We start from the raw sequence: 24,767 nt of genomic DNA, 5'->3' as shown, positions 1-24,767 counted from the left end.
CTTATGACAAACTTGTGAATTAACGTGGCTTAAAGATTCTGTCCACTCTGTGATTAAGAGTGATGGAAATCAGTTTTCCTCTTCCTTTTGAAAATAAATTCTTCTTTCCTTAACGATTATCCCTGAACTCTCCTGAATTTGCTGCTGCTTCATATACTAAATTATAACAATCAGTATTTACACATACGCTAATGCACTTTTCTGAATCAGACAACCCCCTTCCCTGGAATTTGTGATCCCTCCTACCCCTGGCTTCTCTCCTTGAAATCACAGCCAGTTATTGAAGGTTCTTTCTCTGCCCTTACAACTGCTCTCTCTTTTTCTAAATTCAATATATGTACTATCTACACATATGCAGATATATATATTATATGCATGTAATTTCAGCCATTTTATTATTTGAAGACTATTAGCATTGACAATGTTCAATTATGTTAAACCTCTCTTCCAAGAATACCTAAAATCTTAAAATGAGTTAATTCCTCAATATTTCTTTAAGTGATATAGGTTGATAATATAAACTTGTATTTATCATACCCTCTCCTCTCACCCAAGTGCTTCCTCTCCATTCCCCTCTCTCTGTTGTGTTTTCTCTTTTTTCTGCCTTTATAAGAAGCGTTACTTTTCTCACAAAGCAAGAGACTGACTCCACTTGCTCCCATGTCTCCTTCCTTTTCTACCAAAGAGGTGCTTCCCTTCTAGTTCTAATTCTAAATCAGAGGCCCTGGGACAGTATCCTAATTTGATAGCTTTGGTTCAGATACCTGTTCATGTAATTTGCAGAGTCAGAATACAATGACTGTCAGCCTTCACTAGCACCATAATATAGGAAAGAATCATTTTCTGATTTCCAGAAAAATAAAGAGTACTACTTGAGGCAGATCCACTATAATGCCTGGCATGATTTCTGTCTCCATGCTTCTAGATCTCATACTAACTCCAGTTGCTCTCTTGTCCTGTAGAATGTGCTTGCCTGAGACCTAAAGTGTGATGAAGTACCTCATCTATTTTCTCTGATGGGCAACTATAGTCACCTCAATTTTCACACTTTTTGCATTACATTTTCAAATTTTATCTGTATACTCTATTTAATTACAAACTGTGAAGATCAGGGAACAAACATTCCTATATTATCTGTTGCTATAAACACTAGCTATGGCACAGTGCTTAGCATGTAGTAATTGCTTAGTATTTGTTTAATGAAAATAGGTAAATGAGTGAATAATATCTCTCTTGTTATGACTTTGTTAAATATATATTCTGTTCATGCTCAGCTCTAATCCCTTTCCCCTGATCTCAATTCTCTAATCTTACTTAGATGATTTCATGCAAATTAGAGCCTTAATAATCACCTATATAGATTCACAAGTTTATATTACTAAACTTATTTTTTATATTTGTACATTACCAATCTTTTCTTTGAGTACCATCTCATATAACTGATTTCTTAGCTGCACATCAAATGTATCACAGCCATCTGAATTCATGATCTTCCCACCCATTAACTTCCTGAATGTTGACCTTAAGCTGCTTATTTTCTGGTGCTTCCCATTACATGTAATGGCACCACCGACTATGAATTTAAACAAGCCATAAATCTAGGATCCGTTCATAATAACTTAGTTGTCTTCCTACAAAGCCATCCTTATCAATTTACATCCAAAACATTATCTGCCTGCACCGGGATCCACATTACTACCACATGACCAGGGCTGTTGCAATAGTTTACTTTCAATGACAGGCCATCCTCCCTGACTCTAAGGTGCTGCCCTCAGAGCAGCAGGATTAACCTTCTTCTAAATGTAAATCTGATCATATCCTCCTCCTGCTTAATTGCATCGATATACTTATGGTGCTGATGTTTTCAAATATGCCCTCAAACCATTTGATACTCTTTCTTTTTAAAGGTGGAGCCTAAATTCTCTCCTCTCAAATGTGGGTTGAACTAAGTGAATCACCTCTAAGAATAAAGTTAAAGTACAAATGATGATAGGCAACCTTGGACACAGGTCATAAAAGTCACCACACCCTCCTATTTGCTCTCTTGGGTCCCTTGCTGGAGTGGGGGATTTAGCTGCCCTGTTATGAGAATACACAGGCAGCTTATAGAAAGGTCCACATCCCAAGGAAGTGAGCCTTCTGCCAACAATACTGTGAGTGAACCACCTTGAAAGCAGTTTCCTCTAGTCCTGATCAAACCTTTCGATGACCACAGCCCCTGCTGACAACTAGTCTGCAGCACAGCAGAGACCTGGACCCAGAACCACTGGATAAATTGCTCCCAAATACCTCATTAACAGAAATATGTAAAAATAAAGCATTTCTCTCTTAAGCCACCAAGTTTTGCTATGAAGCAGATGGTAATGATGTCAATATCCTAGTAATTAAGCTTCTTAACATCACCTACTAGAATCTCAACAGTCTGGTCACTGCTACCTTTTCATCCTCTTTATGTGCTACTAGAGGCCCAGTGCATGAAATCATGCACTGGGGGTGGGGGTGGGGGGATGTCCCTCAGTCTGGCCTGTGCCCTCTCCCAGTCTGGGACTTATAGCTCCTTACTGCTCAACTCGCTGCTCCTTAGCACTGCCATGGAGGTGGGAGAGACTCCCGCCATTGCTGCTGTGCTCGCCAGCTGTGAGCCCTGCTTCTGGCTGAGTGGAGCATCTGCCCCCCAGTGGTTAGTGTACATAATAGCGACTGGTCGTTATGGTTGTTCCACCATAATGTTGCTTAGGCCTTTATTATATAGATGACTTCTGATCCTTGCACACTCCAGCCACAGTGGCCTTCTCATTTTATTTTTTAAAATATATTTTTACTGATTTCAGAGAGGAAGGGAGAGGGAGAGAGAGATAGAAACATCAATGATGAGAGAGAAGCATTGATCGGCTGCCTCCTATGTGCCCCCCACCAGGGATTGAGCCCATAACCCAGGCATGTGCCCTGACTGGGAATGGAACCTAGACCTCCTGGTTCATAGGTTGATGCTCAACCACTGAGCCTCACCGACTGGGCCACAGTGGCCTTTTAATCCCGAGTGTTTTCTGTAACTCCTGCTATTGTAGCACAGGACTTTTTTTTCACATTATATACCCTCTTTGAAAATTTTTTTTATTGTTTTGTTACCATAGTAACACCTCATCTTTTAAAACTCAGCTCAAGGACAAGTCTTCCCAGAGCTTTTTGGACTTCACTATTATTCCTCTTACTGTACCTTGTCTCTTGTGGTGCTTTTATATTGTGGATTTATGAATGTTTATATTTGATTATTATTAATCCTACTGGTAATGTGCCTGAGTTTTGTATCATTATATTCTGAGAGCTACCAAAGTTCTGGGCACTGGAAATAAGTCAGTATATGACTAATATCAAGGTGCAACACTATAGAAGCAAACTATTTGATACTGCATTTCAGTTACATGGTGCAAGTAGATCGGTTCTTTTAGAAATGTATTAATTCTTACAAACTTCAAATGTATTGTCCTTCAAAAGAGCTAAAAAATGAAAAAGAAAAAGACAACTGAAAATTCACTTTAAAAACTGAGATAACAAGTTTGATTAATGTGAATACTTAAATTTATAGTTTAGTGTATTCAGCAGATGGCACAGTTATTTCAACATTTTTTAGACACATCCATAGTATAAAGTATTTCTTCATGAATCTGTAGAAAGCTCGCAAAAAGCACTCTTCTTTCAGAAACTCTCGCTTACACATTTCAAAGTGATGGGAGTAACATTGCCAGTAGAGCTCCCATTAATGTCAATGAGAATCACTGACAATTCCCCAGCAATACTTGGAAAACATCTTCATTGTTGCCTTGGGGCTATTGCTAATGCTGTGCACAAATAAGATGCAGCTCTTAAAGAGACAATTGCTTTTATACTGCGGAGCCTATATCTTCATTGATGCTAAACAGAGATGGCACACAAGAATGCATGATTCTTTTTACTTATCTGAAAGGCAATATTGCAGTTTTTCTCAACTGTGTCCTCATTTAAAATAAGAAGAATAAATCTTTCTAAAAATAATGCTCTAATATGATTAAATGGAGATGACATTTTTTTTTCAAATACATACATTACAAAACACTGTAGAATCACCCTATTTATGGACCAGTTGCTGACATTTCTCTTTAGATAAGTAAATCAATAACTATAGGCTAAAATTGACTTACTATAATTGCAATTTAAAATTATATAAATTATTTTTATTTTTTATCTAAATATTAGGTTACAAAAATTAGAAGACCAAAAGAAAAAGGATATTTTTATGTGCTTTCTAGAACTCTCTTCTTTAGTAATGATATTTTAAGGAGGTAAAATATTCTAAATATTTTATCATCTAAATACTAACCTGGGCCTCACAGATGAGCCTTCCTGTTCTTCTGTCAAATGTAAATACTTTCACAAATTGTTAATATCAAACAAGAGCACCCTATAATCATATCTGAACACAGACAGGATCACAAACATTGTCCAGGACACAAAGATGATCAGCAGCCTTCATGCAGGATAATGTGAATTGCTTCACTGTTTATAGATTTAGCCTCACTATGGTTTTTCCTCCTTCCTGATAACATTTAAGATAGATAATCATAAAAAAAAATACCTGTTCCTAACTCAGAACAAAGACACTTCAAAATAACAATAACAAAAAGCAACAACAACAACCAAAACCCTGATTTGTCAGATTCCAGATTCTAGGTTTTTAAAGGTATATGCGTAAAGCATTGAAATGAGAAAGAAGGAATTGAAAGTGAATCTTTAAGAGAACTGTAAATAGCATAAGTGACTATTACATTTTGTTCTTCCACTTCTTCCATAATTGTTTTCTGGGCTTCCAACTTACTGTAAGGAAATGAGGATTTTAAAAATAAGCAGACTTGCCTTTTCTATCTGATTAAATGGAGTCAAAAGGGAGAAGGTGGGACTGGCTCTAGTTAATAGAAATCAATGAAAATCCTTGGTAACTAAAAAATGGTGTTGGTCTCTTTATTTGTTAAAATATTTTATTTATATCTATGAGTTTTGTGAATTTGTTTTTCTTGTTTCTTCATTTGTTATTTTCAGTTTTAGATGAGTGAAATCATATTGTTCTTGATTTTTTTTGTCTGATCTATTTCACTTAGCATATTCTCAAGGTCTCTCCATGTTACAAATAGCAATATTTCATCATTTCTTATGGATGAGTAGTATTGCATTATATATATATATGTGTGTGTGTGTGTGTGTGTGTGTGTGTGTGTGTGTGTGTGTGTATATATATATATATATATATATATATATATATATATAATGTATATAATCACATCTTCTTTATCCAGTCCTCTGTCGAGGGACACTTCAGTTGTTTCTATGTCTTGGCCACCATAAATAATGCTGCAGTGAACATAGGGGTGCATATATCTTTATGAATATACTAGAGGTCCAGTGCATGAAAATTCATGCACTGGAGGGGGGTCCCTCAGCCCAGCCTGCCCCCTCTCACAGTCCAGGAGCCCTCAGGGGCAGGAGGTGATCCAGCAATCAGGGGAAGGCAACACCCCCTTCACACCTCTGCTGCTGCCACTGTTGGCAGCACAAGCCTTGGCCGGCCCTGGTTACCTGAGCCTAAGGTGACCCTGGGCGACTGGGCAGCCACCATCTGAGGCTTGCCTGTGCCTCAAGTGTTGGTTGGGCAGCTGCCATCTGAGACTTGCCTGCCTTGGGTCGGCTCTGGGCGGCTGCGGGGCCGAAGGAACTGGGAGACTCTGGAGGCAGGCATGGCAAGGCCACCCCAGCAGGGCTGGGGGGACTGGGCACCTCCATTTGAGGGCAGGGCAGTCAATTAGTATATTCCCTCCTTATTGGCTGTGGGCACCACCATCCTTTGTGATGCTGTGAGGGTCAATTAGCATATTTCATCTTTATTAAATAGGATGTTTTCAAGTGTTTTGGGTAGAAGAGGGATTGCTGGGTCATATGATAACTTTATTTTTAATTTTTTAGGAACCTCATATTGTTTTTCACAGTGGCTATACCAGTTTACATTTCTACCAGAAGGAAGGAAGAAAGGAAGGAAGGGAGGGAGGGAGGGAGGGAGGGAGGGAGGAAGGAAGGAAGGAAGGAAGGAAGGAAGGAAGGAAGGAAGGAAGGAAGGAAGGAAGGGGCATCTATGTATTGCTGGTTTTTAAATCTTTATCTCATCCCAGATTTCTCTACTGAGCTTTTGACCCACTTTATTCAACTTACTCTCAGACATATCCTCCTCACAATGCCTTAGATAATTTACTTACCATGTCCAAAACTGAATTCCTCCTTGTATTCAAATCTGTTTCTCTCTTTACTCCTCAGTGTAGATTTAGCATCATCTTTCTGTCTTGACATATAACTTTTTAAAAATTTTTGTTTTATTTTTATTGTTTCAGAGAGGAAGGGAGAGGGAGAGAGAGAGATAGAAACATCACTGATAAGAATCATTGATTGGCTGCCTCTTGCACAACCCCTACTGGGGATGGAACCCAGGCATTTGCTCTGACCAGGAATCCAACCATGACTTTCTGGTTCATAGGCTGATACTCAACCATTGAGCCACACAAGCTGGGCTTGACATATAACTTTTGATATGATCCTTTATTCCTCTGTACTCCCCCTGGCAACACTCATCTGCCCTAGCATTTCTTCATCTTAACTTCTATCAATCCTCTCCCTTACATCTCCACTGTCCCTGCACAAGCACATGTATTTCTCACCTCTGTTACGTCAACTGCCTCCTAATTACCTGCATCCTTCCAACATTCCATTATGAATGCTAGTCCCAAAGAGATGTTTTAAAAATGCAAACCTTATCATGTCTTTCCTAAGCTTAATATCACTCAGTTGTTTTGCATTGTCTGTAGAATAATGTGTAAACACCATAACGTGGTTTACAAGACCTTTCACGAGATAATTTTTGCTTATTTTTTCAGGCTTAAGTGTATCTACTGCTTCCATATATCTGTTACATTCCAACCTGGTTAATTATATTATTCATTATAAAGATGTCTGATATTGGAAGCAAGTATCTCTCTTGGCCTCTTGTGGATAATAAAGTTTAGGTGGACCCTCTTTACTCCTTTCCTAATAATTGAGTAAAAAAATCAAAAACATCCTTTAAGAAACATGTCTGCAGATTCTTTTATCAGGGTCTGAAGATGAAATTACAGGAAAAGAATAAACTCAGAATTTTTGATATTTGGCTTTAAGACCCATGTGTCAGAGTTAACATTTTTTTCTGTGTTATGAAGGAATACCAAAGTTCATAAAACGCAGAGTAAATAAATAAAATAATTAGCCAAAGATGAATTAGCCAGGAACATACCTATGCTGCAACAAAGAACACCCCTCTATAAAAAAGTGATAGATTGCACTTATTAAAGGATTATGGCTTGTTTTGGATTTTTTGCAAGGGTTAAAGAAAGCAGAGGTTTTCTCTGAACTGAGTACTCTCAGGAAGTAGGAGTAATTCTGTAATTGAGTACCTTACTTCTTTTTAACTGGGAGAGGGGAGTAGTCCTGCTCCTTCCAACTGGGGATGGAGACCACAACCCAGGTATGTGCCCTGACTGGGAATCAAACCGTGACCTCCTAGTTCATAGGTCGAACTCAACCACTGAGCCATGATGGCTGGGCTGATTAGTCACTTTTGTGGTTTGCCCAGTTCCTTGTTTGTAACTGTGCTCAGTGAATGGTATAGAGGGGTCTTTGTTCATCATGGTCACAGAGTGACTTCCTGTGATATGATCTGTAAAAGAGTGTGTGCGCAAAAGCAGAATGCCATGATCTAGCTCTTGGTGTCATGCCTACACCCAAAAGAAAGCCATCAGGGCTGCTTTTTTTCTTTCTCATGTAGAGAGGCTTGGAGTCCACATAGAACAATAAAAAATGAATGAGAGATAATAGTCACCCCGTCCTTCTCTTCTGTGTCAAATGGATGGGGGTGGTTGCAATAAGTGATAGAGAAGGATGGGAAAGGAGAGGTACTTTGGGGAAATATAATTTTATTGCTCACATAATCTTTGTGAAAGTAGTCCTATGATTGGAATTTGCTCAAGTACATTGCTAATTCCCATGGTGTAGGAAATGTTACAAGAGCAATAATTTCTCTTGGGATTCTGCTGTCTGTTGGGTTCTGTGACCATAGAGGCCACAGTTATGGGGTGTTGGTGGTAAAGGATGGGGTGTATTGTAGAGATCCTGAGTTGATCTTGATTATTCATAAAGTAGACATATTAAGTTAATATCTGATTTCATGAACATATCCATGAGATTTTTTGCACATGTTCTTTTTTAACTTTAACAGTCTACTCTCTATTTTGTTCAGCTGAAACCTATTTATAAAGGGTGGAGAAAAAGTAGGTTTATAGTTGTGAGTTATATATTATTGTATTATTTTCCATACAACTGTAAATCTACTTTTACCATACCCTGTATTTCAGGCTACTTGTTGAAATTCTCTTTTTTGGTCATCCTTCTCATGGCCCTCATGATTACATCCTATGTCCTTCAGAAGGTCCTAACTTTTGCTTATCAAAGACTTGTCATGATTTAATGTAACTATTTTTTTAATTATCTCTCTATTGCTAGAATATGAGTTCAGTGAAGGTAAAAAAGACATTTGTCTTGTTCAGAGTAATATGTCCTGCAATAAGCATAATGCCTTGTTCATAGTAGGTACTACTAAACAGTTGTCAAATAAAGTTATTGATAAAATGTGTGTGATATAGCCCTATATATATGGAACTATTTATTCATTTTCATGCATTCTTCAATATGTCAATAACATTCATTTCTTTTTATTTATTTCAACAGTTTTTAAAAAGGCATACCATGTACTAAACATTTTCCAGGCACTTGGATATGATGGTAGACTATAACCCAAACAGGGCCTTGGTGCCTCAGTGTTCTTCTTATGGCTACAGAGGAGCGAAGGAGCAAAGTATAAGACCATGTAATAAACACTTTTCTGGGAAAATATATATATAACTAGCACAAGTAAACGGAGGTTTACTATGAAGATACACATGAGATGATAAGTCTCTTTGAAATGCAAAAACAGGAATGGCAATACTGATGTCAGTATAGCAATGGTTAAGAGCTAAGGCTTTCAAAAGAGACTGCAAAGCTTAGATTTATGGAGGCACTATTTGCTAACTGCACTGCCTTGAGAAAGTTATTTAACTTTTCTGTGCCCTCGTTTTCTAATCTTTAGAATGATGCTAATTGTAATACCAATCTCTTAACATTGATGGAAAGCTCAAATGAGTTAATCCTTTTGAACCACTTAGATAGTACCTGGCACAGGATTCATTTATAATAGTTGTTGATTTTTGTAGGATAGTGCTTTTTCGAGATTGAGTTTGGAGAGTTGTTTGATATGTAATAAAAATCTGGTTAACTCCAAGTGTCATGAACCCTGATTCCTGGTTTTACTTTGCATGCCTAATTAATACCAATTAGCTTTTTTAACTGGTTTTAGTTCATTGTCCTAAGGGGACACTCTAATTTAAACCATAGTCATGCATAGCCATGAACTTTTAGCATTTGCTTCTAACAATTATTGCCTAATTCTGCCTTTCTGTTGTTGTTGTTTTGTTTTCTAAGTTTCCAAGGGAAACAATAAGATATGCTAATCCACTTTGCTTCACAGGCCACAAACACCAGAGTCCTCTGGCTTTCCTTTAGTGTGGACGTGCCACTGTATCTCGGTCATCTTTGTTTATGAAGGAACCATAGACAGATAAATATAATTTATCACAGTAAGATGATACAAATAAGAGAATAACACAGGATGAACAAAATTGACAAATATACCAATTCTAACCTTTTATTATACACTAGAGGCCCCATACACGAAATTTGTGCAAGGGTCTCAGCCCTCGCAGCCCCTGGCAGCCCCAGCTTTGTCTGGAAGGTCGTCCAGAAGGATGTCCGGAAGGTCGTTCAGCTGTTCAGTCTAATTAGCATATTAGCTCTTTATTATATAGGATTTCCCCCAAAGAGGAAGCTAAAATTGCAATTATCAATACTGATAAAGAAAAATGAGTTAGTTGTAAAACAATTTTAATTCTCTTCATAGTATTAAAAGTATATTTTTAAATGTATCTCTGAGCTAAAAAAAAAAAGAGTAAAGCAAATCACTATATTCCAAAAACTGAATGTAATCCGTAATCTTTAGCTGCAAGTGAACTCAGAAGCCCGTGTCTCTCTCTCTGAGGCACTTTGCCAATCCTTAGTGACTCAGAGCTTTTGCTTTGATGTCTATGAAGTGTGTGGAAACAGAGAAGTTCCTAGAGTTATCTTGGAGATACTACCATAAAAACTCAGCAGAAGGGTAGCACAGCTGTAGGTGGTAGAAGAATTTATATCTCACCTGAAAAATGATAAAAGGTTTACATTAATTTGAGCCTCATAAATTTGGGACCTACCTACGTGGTCCTCCAAACCACAAGTAGATACATATCTATTTTCAAGTGAGTGTCCCAGAGTCAGCAGAGCTTGTGAGCATCAAACACAAATGCCTGTGAAGGAAAACACCCAAGCATATAGGACAGCATACCTATCAGCAATGGCAATATGCATAATCCAAAGATTCAGAGAGCTCAGCGATTCTTGAAATTTATTTTACATATCTTTACAAATACTTATCTTTTCTGTTCATATTTGTATCCATATTTATAACATTTATTTAAGAGCAAAGTTTTGGTTATCCAAGTTCAGTGTTCACTGTTCCTGCTGTTATAGGAAATATTCATAATCTAGATTTCTATATTTGATTTCTCTCTCAAACTCCATTGGCTAAATTTTACTTTAAGTATGTATATAAATGTGTGTGCATGTTCAGTTTTGGAAAGGCAGAGAGGTTGTATAATGCCTGAATTATTAGACACCAAACCATGTCCTTCTGTTTCAAAAACATAAAAAGTACATATATAATAGGGTTTTTATTCTTGATTTTCAGTGTTTTTTTCCCTAAAATCTCCTTCCTTTGCTCTTTATACTTAGTGTTTCTGAATAAATTATGACTTTTGTTATTTGTAGCAAACCTTATATTTTTTCCTGCATGTTCCAAAAAAACCTTTTATCTTTAAAATTCAAATATTTTTTCATATTAATTCTAGTGTGTTAGCTTCTCATTCATATTTTTAAGTTGGATGATTGAAAATCCTGTATTCTTGATTGTTTTCTTGTGAGAAAGTGCTGAATTTTAGGGTATCTCAGATATTTTTCTACATCCAGAATCATTGAATAAATACAGCAGGTCCTTGAATAACATCATTTCATTCTGTCTTTTCAGTAGAAAATTGATGAGCTGCTCAAAGAACTTAACTTATATTTATATTAATTAGCCTATGGTAAAATTGGTTTTGTTATATATCATTGTGCTTAAAGTCATAGGACCTATTGGCAACATTAAGCGAGAACTTAGTGTACACTCCTGCTGTAGACTACTTGCTTAGCATTTCCTGGGCCAATCCTTTTCGCTGTGGACTTCATATACCTATATGTAAACCACTCATGTATATGTGTAAGAAAATATATTGATCAGTGTATGAAATAATATACAACATGCTACCTATTGGAATAATTAATGTACAAAGACATTCTTATCTCTCCAATGTTATAACAAATTTGATATTTTTCTATTTTCTACACTATCTACTCTTTTACAATTATGTACTTATTTTTTAATTGATTTACAAGAAGCCTGATTAGGTTCAAAGTTTAATTTTTTAGTTACTATTAATTATTTCTGAAAGGAGATGAACTGTGAATGAATATGTTGTAATTCACATTGTAGATATTCTGCATGTGCATACCTAATGTTGTTCCTGAAACTGTAAGTCCATGCGCTTTAGGCAGAATTTCAGGGATAAAGAGAAAGAGGAAAGGAGGGAGGGTGGGAGGGAGAAGGAGAGAGAGAGAGAGAGAGAGAGAGAGAGAGAGAGAGAGAGAGAGAGAGAGAGAGAGAGAGAAAGGATAGGTTCCCACTAAGGGTAACTATTTTTGACATGATTGAAAGCTTTCAATGCTTTAGTTCTCATTGGATTGAAGTGGACTACAGAGCTGAGTTAAAGGCCTTCAACAACAGATCAACATTTGTGTGTGTGTAGACTTTATTTTTTCTGTATGTAAAATTCAGATAAAATTCAAGGAGAGAATGAATGGCAAACCAGATATTAGTTTAAAATCTGTCCTTTTTTTCTTCAGAAAAGAACTAAGTGCTGTACAAATCTACACCACTTTTTTGTTGCTCATGATTATCCTAAAACCTATAATAGAAACATATTCTCTATGAGTTTAATAATAGTATTAAGGTTCATTGTTTTATTATTTTTAATTTATTATATTTAATTTTTAAAGACTATACCCTCCATTTCCACCATGTGGTCACTTCTTTTTTTAATTTTGTTATATTGCTTAAAATATTACAAAGAGTAGTACAACTCACTTCTTGTAAAAAAAGATTTTGCATGTAGTTATTTCCCGTTTATATGTGAGATTTCTTTATTCATATCCAATACACAACATAATGCACTTTCCAGCTGTTAATCAATATTGGTTCCTTTAGAAACAGTTTATCACAATGAAATAATTGCAAATAAGCGTATTTTCCCCTTATCTTTATCATAAAACATTGCAGCTCAGTGAACTGTTATCTGTCTTAGTGAAGAATAGTTTGTTTGCGTCTTTCCATAATCTTCTTAAAACAAGAAAATGAGTTTGCTAATGTAAGAGCTGAGCCTGCTATGTATTCACCTAATGCTGTGCTTAATACGTAATCTTTTCCTCATTAATTGTTCAGCAAACATATGGTGGTGTCCAGATGAGGTCAAATGTAAGTGGATCTCCTTATCAATTCTATGGGGAATAACTTTAACACTTGGAACTTTTCCTTTGAGAAAAACATTGACATTTAGTCTCACACACAAATGAAGTTCATAAATCCTTCACTTCTAGATTGAACTGTCATCTGGCATGACTTAAATCAGTCTAAACGATGTCCATTAAAGTCATTTTTATGGTCAGTGAACTTGATCTGATGGGTTTTCCCAAGGATCTACCATAACTTTATATCAATAGTCTTAAAAAGTTTTATCTTGTCTCATAGCTCTTTCTTTTTGCTTTTACAGGCACCTTATAGACTAACATAAGAACTCCTTGTTCACTTTTTGCACACTGTTTTCCATCTGGCTTTGGTCTCTTATGACAAGGTCCGTTAATATATTATGTTAATGGTGTGAATGGGTAAAAATGCCAAGTTAGAAAGGATAACTGAATTTTTATTTTATTTCCCTTTCTCCACAGTTACCAAGAATTTAGTCTTTATTGCATCTGTGTCCCATCCATTTGATTGATGTGTCTTTTATTATATCTTCATATAATAAAACTGCCCATAAGTTGTGGAGCAAATCTCAAATATTAAGTGGTAGTATTACTTCATATCAGTATGTAGATGAGAGGGGGAAGAAAGGATACATTTAGGGTAATAATTGGTTTTATTACAGGTCCTGCAACTTACATTTTTTCAAAGCACTAAACTCTCATAGATCTAAATGACCACATGGTGGAAATGGAGGGTATAGTCTTTAAAAATTAAATATAATAAATTAAAAATAATAAAACAATGGACCTTAATACTATTATTAAACTCATAGAGAATATGTTTCTATTATAGGTTTTAGGATAATCATGAGCAACAAAAAAGTGGTGTAGATTTGTACAGCAGTTTTCAGAATATTTGGTCTCAGAATATATTTGAACTCTTACAAGATTTAGAGAAACTAAAAGAAATTATGTTTATGTATATGCACACTATTGTAATTAATAGCACTAGAAATTAAAACAGAAATGTTTAAAATATTTATATATTAAATTATTTAATAACTAGAGACCTGGTGCACAAATTCAGTGGGGCCCGTCTGGGTGCCCTGCAGGGATTGGGCCGAAGGCTGCAGTCCAACACTGCCTGCATCTCCTACCTGCCACTCTCGCTCATCCCGGCCCCACTGTGCCTGCCGCGGGCTCATGCCCAATCAGTCACTGTCGGGAGAGTCTTGTGCTGCCACAGCAGCACTTGCCAGCCATGAGCCCTGCATCTGGCACTCTCCCAAGGGGAGTGGCCTACGGGATCAGGCCGAAACCATCTCTCCGACATCCCCTGAGGGGTCCCAGATTGTGAGAGGGTGCAGGCCAGGCTGAGGGACCCCATCGGTGCATGATTGGGCCGAGGAGGGACTGTAGGAGGGCTCCGGGCGTGTCTGGCTCATCTCCCTCAGTCCTGATCAGCCAGACCCCAGCAGCAAGCTAACCTACTGTTTGGAGCATCTGCCCCCTGGTGGTTAATACACATCACAGTGACTAATAAACCAGTTGACTGTCTGCCCCCTGGTGGTCAGTGCACATCATAGCGAGCAGTTGAGCAGCCTTAGCATATCATTAGCATTTTATGCTTTGATTGGTTGTTTGGTTCTGCCATTTGGTCTATTTGCATGTTACCTTTTTATTATATAGGATAAAACAATAAATCTATCACATGGTAACATAACACATCCTACATAAAAAAGAGGTAATATGCAAATTGACCATCAAACCCTTGCACAAGATGGCTGCCCCATGTGGTCACAAGATGGCCACACCCATGTCATCACAAGATGGCCTCCACAAGGTGCCTGGCAGGTGAGGGCAGTTAGGGGTGACCGGGCCCACAGGGGAGGGAGGGCAGTTGGAGGGGACCAGGCCTGCATGGGAGGGCAGTTAGGGGTGACCAGGCTGGCAGGGGAGGGCAGTTGTTGGCTTCATATACCTATATGTAAACCACTCATATATGTGTAAGAAAATATGTTGATCAGTGTATGAAATAATATACAGCATACTCAGCTCTGTAGTCCACTTCAATCCAGGGAGAGGTTGTACTGGGGACTGTGTGCTCTTTGGGGCTGCTTCTGCATGGTGGTTTCTCAGGGAGGCTTGAGGTGTTGCAGGATTCTGCTGGGGGAAAATGACCGTATAAACAAACCATCCTTTGAGCTATTCTTTTCAACAGCAAGCCTAAGTGGAAAAGGTTTCTCTTTCCCATATGAGCTATCTGATGGCCCTTTGATTACCTTTTAACTTAAAAAGGAAGCCAGTGGTTTTTAACGGGATTTATCCGCTATTAAATTGACCAAATCAATGAGCCTGTATAAGACTCTGTAGGATTCCCAGGACATCAGATGGTTATGGTTAAGGTCTTGAAGTCTATTGTCATATAAAGCAAAGGAATAAAACTGCATTGCTAGAAATGACTCACAACGAGAATAAATCAAATGCAGAGCACTGATATTTGGCCATCATTACTCAGCCTCCTTGCTAACAAGCAATTGAGAGTTGTATCAATTCTGTGGTTTAAGCCTACATATTGTGTTATGATTTAAGTAAAATAGAAATGAAAATGATTGGAAAATTGTGTTTATTGAGAAACAGTTTTATAGTAAAAATTTTAATGCTCAGTAGGCATATATAGCATGTGCAGAGTGTGGCATTGGTAATCTTAGGCAACAAAGAAAACATTAATATATGGTTCATGACTTTACTAACATAGTCTCATCAGGATCAACTAGAAAACGTGATTTGAGCAATTATTACTTAATAAAACAGAGAACTGAAAAGGTCTTCATTATTCTCTATCAAAGGAAGCAACAGTGTGTCCTGGAGGTCTGACTGCCTTACAAGTAACATGTCAGGCAATTTATTTAACCCCTTTCAGCAGAAAGTTTCTGCTTTAAATAAGAATGATATCATACTTCATATTAGTTATTTGAAGATGTAAAAGAAAATCTCCTAGCCAGAACATAACCCTTAGTAGACATACACAAGTGCTATTTTTCTTCCTTCTTTTTACCACCATATGAGAGGCATCGTTTGAAGGGGAAAAAAGGCAATAAACTTGAAATCAGAATGTCTGCCCTGCAGTCCCTGTTTGGCTATATTTGCTGTCTATGTTCTTGGGCAATCAATAGACACTCTTTATTCTTCAGTTTCTGTTGAATAGACTTCATGACCACTGCTCTAACCAGCACTTATGTTTGATTTTAAAAAGCCTAAAACACCATCCAGATATGCTATTATTACTAAATGGAGAGTTGAAGAGGGAAAATAAGATATTTCAATGCCAAAAGAAACAAAAGCAACCTGTATTTTAGTCTAAATGATCCAGACTCACTGCCCATGCTGATTGCACTTACCAGGAATGAAATGTTCTGTACTTCCACTTCACATTGCCGGCGTGAGTGCAGTCATCCAGGTTGAATGTGAAGAAAGAGCACAAGGCGTGAGAATACAGCAGAATCTTTTGGAGTATACAAATATATGTGTTTGCATGTGCAAGATCTGAATGGGGTTCCTATTCTTTTGTGAAGTTGTTTGTTAGACTTATCTAATAGGGATCATAACAGTAAGCATTTGCCGTGCATTAGAGTTATATGCCTTTGTTTTTACTCACATGAAAGATCTCTGGATTATGAATTTCATTATTTCAGATCCTAGCAATTATGTATTTAGAATACCTAAGAAGAGTTTTGTTTTTAATGCTATTGAATAGGAAATGTCTATTGTTTATTCTACCCCCCACTCCAGACAGGTGCCACACAAAAGATACAGGGGATTTAGATACTTTCAATAATGTAAACTATAGGTAGGGAGTATGATGATATTATATAAAACATCAAATTACTTCCAATCTGAGAGCAAGTTAAATGACATAATGCATCATCAGTTTTGATTGATTACCATTCCTTGTCTCTGACTCGTCCCTCTCATTGATTCCTTTGTTTAATTAAAAACTCCACTGTGGATGCTTTAGGAAACACAAGGATGAACGATGAAATGTGATCTCTGCTATTAAGAACTTAAGAATGGAATCAGGGAAACAAATATGTAGCCACCAAAAAAAGCACTCTGAATAAAGAAGTAGTGTGCACTCTCAAAAGTACACAGATATCATAGATTTTCAGAAAAGAGATGGAGATAGCAGGTTTTTAAGCACAGAAGAAACACTTTCAGAGAAAGATGATATTTAAGCTCTCCCTTGAAGGATGGCTGACTATCGACAGGAGAGAAATACCTTTAACATATGGATCATCAGATAAAAGCAACTCTGATGCGTAGAACTCAAGAAGAGGAGTAAACCATGTTAAAGAAATGTTATCCTGATTTCTTTTCCAATCCTTGACCATGGAGAGGCATATAATACAGGGTGAAGCATACTTTATGGTACCTATTCCATTATAAACTGGAGATTGAAAACATCAATAAAAAATTGTAAGGCTAGCCCTAATTGGTTTGGCTCAATGGATAGAGTGTCTGCCTTCGGACTCAGGGGTCCCGGGTTCGATTCCGGTCATGGGCATTTACCTTGGTTGCAGGCACATCCCCAGTAGGGAATGTGCAGGAGGCAGCTGATCAATGTTTCTCTCTCATTGATGTTTCTAATTCTCTATCCCTCTCCCTTCCTCTCTGTAAAAAATCAATAAAATAGCCCTAGCCAGCTTGGCTCAGTGGATAGAGCGTCGGCCTGCGGACTGAAGGGTCCCAGGTTTGATTCCAGCCAAGGGCACATATCTGGGTTGCGGGCTCAATCCCCAGTGGGGGTGTGCAGGAGGCAGCCGATCAATGATTCTCTCTTATCATTGTTTCTATCTCTCTCTCCTTCTCCCTTCCTCTCTGAAAAAGAAATATATATTTTTTAAATCAATAAAATATATATTTAAAAAATTGTAAAGCTATGTTTTAATAGTTCTGATTTGGAGTGGATGTTGAGTTACTTCAGTCTTGCACAGAAAATGCACTTAGGACCAGGAGTCCTGTCTCTTTCATGGCACTTCCATATTACTAGGAATTGTGGCCCTGTCTGTGAGGTTTTCAAGTATCCTGAGATGCTTAAAACCAAAATCCTTATACAGTATAAGATACTCTGAAAGCAAGAAAATTTTTGGAACTTAAATGAGTGCAGTTCCTGTTGGATGATTAAAAATAATATGTGGTGAAGACCTAGAAAGGGGTAAGGGTGGGGTGAAGGGGGTCAATGAGGGGAGGGAAAGGGGACATCTCTAATACTTTCAACAATAAAGATAAATTTAAAAAAAAAAACAGTTCACAACAAAAATATTTGCTACTCAGCCCATTTATCCTAGGAATTATACAACATGGACCATTTTTAATAACTCTTTTCATTGTGATTTCCTCCTGCTCAAGCAGCAGAGATGTACAAAACATTTGGTCTAGAAATATGATATGTCAAGATGAAAACATATTCTATTAAGTCCATCTGATCTAGTGAGTCATTTAGGATTGCTGTTTCTTTGCTGATTGTATGGAGTTTCCTCAAAAAAACTAAAAATGGAACTCCCATTTGACCCTGTGATCCCACTTCTAGGAATATATCCCAGGAAACCAGAAACACCAATCAGAAAGGATATATGCATCCATATGTTCATAGCAGCACAATTCACCATAGCTAAGATCTGGAAACAGCCTAAGTGCCCATCAGTAGACGAATGGATTAGAAAACTGTGGTATATCTTTATGATGGAATACTATGCTGCTGTAAAGAAGAAGGAACTCTTACCATTTGCAACGGCATGGATGGAACTGGAGAGCATTATGCTAAGTGAAATAAGCCAGTCAATGAAGGAAAAATACCACATGATCTCACTCATTCATGTATAATAAAGACCATTATAAACTTATGAACAATAATAGATACAGAGGCAGAGCTGCCTCAAACAGATTGTCAAACTGCAGCAGGAAGGCCAGGGAGGGTAGGGGGGCAGGAGGGAGGGGGATAAGAGATCAATCGAAGGACTTGTATGCATGCATATAAGCATAACCAATGGACATAAGACACTGGGGGTAGGGGAGGCCAGGGGATTGTCAAGGGTGGGAAAAAAAGGAGACATATGTAATACTCTTTGTAATACTTTAAGCAATAAAACAATAAAAAAGATGAAAACATATGAAAGAAAAATTAAAATATAATAATTTTAAAAAATAAATAAAAATAATATGCTGACTACTCTTAAAGGGAGGATGTCACTGGATTATATCCAAGACAGCCAACATGGCCCCTAGACTTCGGAGATGCAAAGTGGAGAGCAGCATGAATAAGCTGGCCTCTGACATGGCTCTGGAGCAGGTCCCAAGAGTGAGTGCTCCAGTGAGTGGGGAGTAGATGATTGCTACCCTACTCTGCCTCATCCCAGGATATTCAGCCATCTAATGCAGACAGACCTACAGGATGTCTCCCCTATCATGCCCGCATTCCTATCAGCCTAGTCATGGCTGGGAAGAACTTGACGCTGGTAAAGCCTCAAGCCTTTCCATGCCTTCAAGTTGACTGAGGATTATTCCTTCAAATCTCAAAAGGTTTTGTGTGTTTTACAGAAGTAAGGGCATATTCTGCTACCTACACAAAGGCCCCAGATAGCAAGGGAAGGCAGGAAAAGAAGGGTTAGAAATCATAGAACAAACCAATACAAAACTGAGAGGGGATGGAGACCAAGATGGCTCCTGATTTTCCTCCTCCCATGGACCCACTGAAAATATAGCTATACCAGAGCAAGTCTCTCTGAGAAAAATCCAGAAACTCATTGAGTCCTGCAAATTGGACAATTGAGAAAACTCCCACATCAAAATGGGTGTTCTCACCATCAACCTCACTCTAAGCGTATCGTGCCATACAATCGGGAGGGAGCCCCCACTCCCAGCCAATCCCTGAGGAGCAGAGTTCGGACCACACCTCTAATGCCCTGACTTTCAGCAAAGGAGAGGCAAATAGCAGGCCCTCTGGAGCTGTGACTGAGGCGCCGAATGTACTGATATTTCAAAGACAGGCGAGTATTAAAATGGTGGGGGATTTATTTTTGAATTCCAATATACTAACTTCACCATTCTTTAATTAAATCGGCATAAACTGAAGTTATATGAAAGTACATTCAGCTTTAGCCTGGCCAGAGTGGCTCAGTGGTTGAGCATTGACCTATGAACCAGGAGGTCAGGGTTCGACTCCGGGTCAGGGCATATGCCCGGTTTGTGGGCTAGATCCCTAGTAGGGGACCTACAGGAGGCAGCCAATCAATGATTCTCTCTCACCATTGATGTTTCTATCGATCTCCCTCTTCCTTCCTCTCCGAAATCAATACAAATATATTAAAAACAAAAACAACAAAAATAAAACTTTAGGGCTCAGAAGGATTTACCTACTGGAAATGATGAGTGACTAAGTTGTATCTAATGAAGTAGAAGGATGGATTAATTGTGAATAAACATTGATATTATTTCTTGCTTGCATCTTCTCATAAGCATCAAACCTCAAACGGAACAGTTTTTTCTTAGAATTTCAGTTTTAGCCATTTTAAATAAGAACATGGTAGTATGGATGTGATCTACATTTGTACTTATAAAGTTAGTAAAATTTTATACAATTTTAGAATTATTATATTAATATTAAACAGTATAAGATTTTAAGTTGTGTTAGTTTTGTATCTGCAAATTCAGCTCTGACTCTAATATATATCTTACTCATTATATGTAGGATCTTTTCTTTTTTTTTTCCATTATTTTTATTGATTTCAGAGAGGAAGAGAGAGAGATATAGAAACATCAATGATGAAAGAGCATCATTGATTGACTGCCTCCTGCACGCCCCCTACTGGGGATTGAGCCCACAACCCCGGGCATGTGCCTTTGACCGGAATCAAACCTGGGACCCTTTGGTATGCAGGCCAATGCTCTATCCACTGGCCCAAACCAGCTGGGGCTAGAATCTTTATTTTCTGTCGTAATACTTTAAGAAGCTTCTTTAAATATCTTAGAAATTAGGTCCCACATAAGTCAAAGGAAGCAAGTGTTAGTATATAAAAGGTCTATAAAAACTAGTTAGAAGATGAAATAAGAATTTTTATGTTGACTGTGGTTTCACACTTTCAAAACATTGAAAGTCTGGCTATTGTTACATACCAAGTATCTTTTTCTACATATCTTTTTTGATAGTCATTTACCAACACTATAGATTTGATGACTCACTTTTCTTTTTCTATATCTGAAGGTTACTAAGAGAGCAAATTATGTGATTTAATGCAGTTGCATTTGTGAGAGAAATAAATCAGAAAGCATGGCAGTGATAGCCACTTTGACCTTGAACAGGAGGCCAATTTTCACAGGTCAGGTTATTTATTATTAGAAAACTCGCTGTTATATAATCTAATTTTTCTGCAGTTTTGATGTATATAACGCAGTGCCCCTAAGTGCACTTTCTTTCCTTAGTACAGCAGGGGAATTGGGTGCTGAAATGATTGTCTGCTATGTTGTATTTAAGCAAGTGACAAAATCAATCAAGGAGGGTCAGTGCAAACCACAAAGAGGAAAGAATTAATGCATTATTTAGAAAAAAACAATATACAGAGCATGTATCATAGAAATGTACATTTGAAACAAATGATCTGACTAAACAATGTAACCACAGTGAGCTTAATAAAATTTGAAAAAAAAAATAAATTCAAGTTTAAAAATGGGGGAAAAAAGGAAAAAGAAGTTGCCCAACGTCAAGTCCATGCCACAAGTGTGAATATCATGAGTGGTGGCTTGAATCCTTCTTGTTTGCCCTCTTCTTTCACTTAGGTTATTTTTCATTACAGAGATTCCCAGAGGGTTTATTTTTCTCTCTACCGATTTTTTTTTAAGCACCACAAAGGCAGCTTCTAATTCACATTGATTTTAGGAAAGGGTATCGCGGTTCATTCACAGAATAAAAATCAAGTCTACGTGTATTAGCTGTACATGGTCTGAAAAAAAAAGGTTTTTATGAGGTTTCTTCTTACTATTTTAGCTTTTTAGAAAGTTTATTCCATCGCATAGTAATATTTAGGACAATCTGGAGATTATTTTGTTTTCAAATTATTTTAATTTAAAAATCCTTACTTATATGTGGTACATTGCTATATCCATAGAGCTTTATAATGAAAGTTTACCTGTAGCATATTACAGTGTCCCAAACTGCACCTGTTTTGTTTTCCTAACAACTCAATCCATAGTTTGTATTTGACCAGTGATGGCGAACCTTTTGAGCTCAGCGTGTCAGCATTTTGAAAAACCCTAACTTAACTCTGGTGCCGTGTCACATATAGAAAATTTTTGATATTTGCAACCATAGTAAAACAAAGATGTATATTTTTGATATTTATTTTATGTATTTAAATGCCATTTAACAAAGAAAAATCAACCAAAAAAATGAGTTCACGTGTCACCTCTGACATGCGTGGCATAGGTTTGCCATCACTGTATTAGACACATATGCTAAAAAGCTACTTTTGTACGTCATATGATTTTGTATACACATTAATACTTTCTTGACACTGTATTGGAAACCTATATCTTGTTTTGCTAAATTAATTTCATAAAGACCCACTATTCTACCCATTTGAATAACTTTTGCTTGTGGCCTATTAAAGGTATATGCATTACTTGAATCCATTCTATATTAGTAGCTAATTACTTAGCTACATTGGCTTTCTGCTATCATTTTATTCAATTATCATATTTCTGTTGGTTACCAGCCCCAGTACTAGGCACTGATAAACATATGGATCCTTTCCTCAAAGAACTGGGTGTTAGACTCAAGTGTAAAACATTTTCACAGCATGTTGTTAAGGGTTTAAAAAATGTAAACCTTATAGTTCTGGAAAAATAATAAAAATTACAAATTCCACTTGTAAAAAGGGAACATTAAACTAGGGGATATCTTTGATCTGTAAGAGAGCGTAGACCTTATAAGGACAAGTAGCCATACAAGTGTGTACAGGCACACAGATTGAAAAAGCACAGTTCATTCAAGGATTTGCAACAGTTTCTCTGTGTGTATGAATTCGAACAAGGGAATGGAGAATAAGTCAGTATAAGCATGAAAAAAATATGCAGGAGTGAGATCATAATTGCCTATATTTTTGTATCTTATTGTCCTGAAGTGTTTTTCTCCTAGGTGTCTATGTTTCTTAAGATTTTTTAGGTTGTTTTTTTGTTGACTGATAACACAAATACCATTCTCAAGTAAGCTTCTTAAATTATCTTCTCTGATAATTTAACTAGAGGCCTGGTACATGAAATTTGAGCGGGGGGGGGGGGGGGGGGTGTCTCTCAGCCCTGCCTGTGCCCTCTCGCAATCTGGGACCCCTCAGGTAGGGTCCCTTGGCCTGGCCCCACCCCCACTGCTGCCACTGCTGGCCAGCTGTGCGGTGCTGCCTTCCTCCCCTGTGCACCAGTTGCCTCCTTCTGTGGGTGACAGGCATGGGGTGTGATCACTTGGCTGGCCTGGGCCTCCCTCTTCGGGGCATCAATCGCCGGGCTCTGTGATTGATCGCCCAGCAGAGGGAGGCCCCACCCACCTGACCAGGGCTCCCCAATCAATTGCTATGCAGAGGATGGCCTGGGCCTCCCTCTTTGGGGTGCTCATGCAGCCCCCTACCCCCCATCATTCGCATAGGTGGCCTGGGCCTCCCTCTGTGGGGCAATTGTGGGGCAATGGCAGGGCCCCCCAACCAATCGCATCGCACCTGCCTTGGCTGACCTGGCACCAGTGCATGTCATAACATGGCATCTGGAAGGTCATCCAGATGGTTGTTCTGCTGTTCGGTTGTTCGGTTGCCTTGGCTGACCTGGCACCAGTGCATGTCATAACATGGCATCTGGAAGGTCATCCAGATGGTTGTTCTGCTGTTCGGTTGTTCTGCTGTTCGGTTGTTCGGTCGATTTCATATTACACTTTTATTATTATAGATAGTATAAAAAAATGGGAGTTTTCAATTTTAGGTAATGGTTTAACTGGTACAATAAAATATAATTATAATTTATGTATATGAATATGTTATAGACTAAACATGTATATTTATCATAGAATTTTGTTGTGAAATTAAATAAGATAATATCTGTAAAACAATTTCTCATTCAATAATGTATTTCATATGGGTGTTTTGTTTCTCTGAATTGTAAGAAAAATAACATTATATTGTTTGCTATTGCTGCATATCAAAACACCCCAAAATGTAAAGACTTAAAAATTAATCTTATAATATTTCTCATGATCCTGTGGTTTGGCTGGACAGCTTTCATAGCTGGTCTCATGGGGGCCACTCTTGCATCTATACTCTGGAGATGATTGGGGCTGGGGTTGTCGATTAAGTTGCCTTGATTCCCTTCCACATAGCATGTCTTCATGGCTCTAAGTTGGACTTCTTCAAAGCATGTTGGCTCAAGGTTCCGACAGTGTGAGAACATTAACCACAAGACACCCAGGCTTGGCCTGGAACTGGCATAGTGTCAATTCTTTCAGATTCTATTGGTCAAAAATGTCACTAAACCTAATCCACATTTAAGGGGAGGGAAAATAGTCTCCATTATTTTGTAAGAGGAGCAGCATATGCAAAGAAGATTAGAACACAATTTTTTAACATCTTAAGAGGCAATATTGCTAGACTCTCATCCTTCTATTGAAAAAAATGTAGGGGTTTTGAAATGATAATATCAAAATATAAATTTAAAAAGTAATCAAATTAACATACTAAACAGATTTATTTTCAAGTCTGTACTGCTAAAAGAAGTACTATTGGATACCCTGGAAGGAGAACATATTTTTCTTCTTGTCAGTAAGAGATCTCATTTATAAAATGCCTGAGTTCTTTTTGTAGATATTTCTGATTTCCTTTTATTCTTATTTT

Source organism: Myotis myotis, unplaced genomic scaffold (assembly GCF_014108235.1).
Source record: "Myotis myotis isolate mMyoMyo1 unplaced genomic scaffold, mMyoMyo1.p scaffold_m19_p_6, whole genome shotgun sequence".
In the NCBI taxonomy this organism is placed as follows: Eukaryota; Metazoa; Chordata; class Mammalia; order Chiroptera; family Vespertilionidae; genus Myotis; species Myotis myotis.
The sequence above is the reverse complement of the archived record's forward strand: the minus strand, read 5'-3'. Positions refer to the sequence as shown.